Here is a 1,109-nt window from a genome sequence, read left to right as displayed (position 1 = left end):
AGCCCTATGACATCTTCTTTTTTAGGGGCTTTGGCAACGTGTGTTGCCAAAAAATGGAAAATAAAAACAAATAAATGCAGTTAATGTCTACAAATGTTTCCTATCTAGTTAAGTCCATATGTATTTTGATCATGACAGTTATTACATATACAGTTATGCAAGACTTACTTAGAGAGGGATATAGCTTTATGAATACAAAGAGGTTAGGAGGTTCCATTATTCATAGTGGATCTAAAAAGGATTAACTGGAGCTCAAACAAAAGTGAAATTAATGTTATTGCCAAGAATATTTTCACTTAATACATTTTACCCTTAACTGTTTGAAAAGTACATTTGCTTTATTAAAGAATTTTGAATGCACTAATCATAATTTTGCCTTGGGACAGATTTTTACCTCTTTCATTACATAACAAAGAAGAAATATTTCTGCATATTCAAAAATATTATGGTTATTGGGACTTTTAAAAAATATAATAGATAGTAAGTTTTCACACAAACTAAGCTATTTCATCTATCAAGAATTTACATATGCTATTTTTAAAGCTACACTTGTCAAATGCAAGTAAACTTTCTACTGTAGTAATTTTACTAGTAGTAAAATTGTAGTAATTTTAGATCCTCTTGTTCCACATTTAGGTATGTCAAGTAAGCAGTGACAGATAGCAGTACAAAAGAAGCTCCATCCAAGTGCACGTATTTATCCATATCTTTAGAGTTCATCCTGTGTTGTGTATATAGTTACACACAATAGCACTTCAGAGAACACAAAGTTTACTACTCAGAGTACAGTCGTGATCTCATTCCCTTCTTCATAAGCATTAGAATGCAAACTTTATTCCATAAACACAGTAGTCCAGTACACCAAAATGGTAGTGCTCACTTAATAGTGACTACTGATTTTTCTCCTTCTTCGGTTTGCAAGCCTCGTATCTTAATACTCTCTATGTTGTTAAATCATGCAAAAAAAACCCAAACACATATTTCCCAATTGAGTGCTTTTGTGAGATGATGTAACATAATGATGACCATTTTGCAATGTGTCCAAAGGCACAGAAGGCACAATTCCTTCCAAAATGAAGGAATTTAGGTGGTGTTCTATGTCATTGTTT

This window comes from Phaethon lepturus, unplaced genomic scaffold, assembly GCF_000687285.1.
Source record: "Phaethon lepturus isolate BGI_N335 unplaced genomic scaffold, ASM68728v1 scaffold1285, whole genome shotgun sequence".
NCBI classification, from domain to species: domain Eukaryota; kingdom Metazoa; phylum Chordata; class Aves; order Phaethontiformes; family Phaethontidae; genus Phaethon; species Phaethon lepturus.
The sequence above is the reverse complement of the archived record's forward strand: the minus strand, read 5'-3'. Positions refer to the sequence as shown.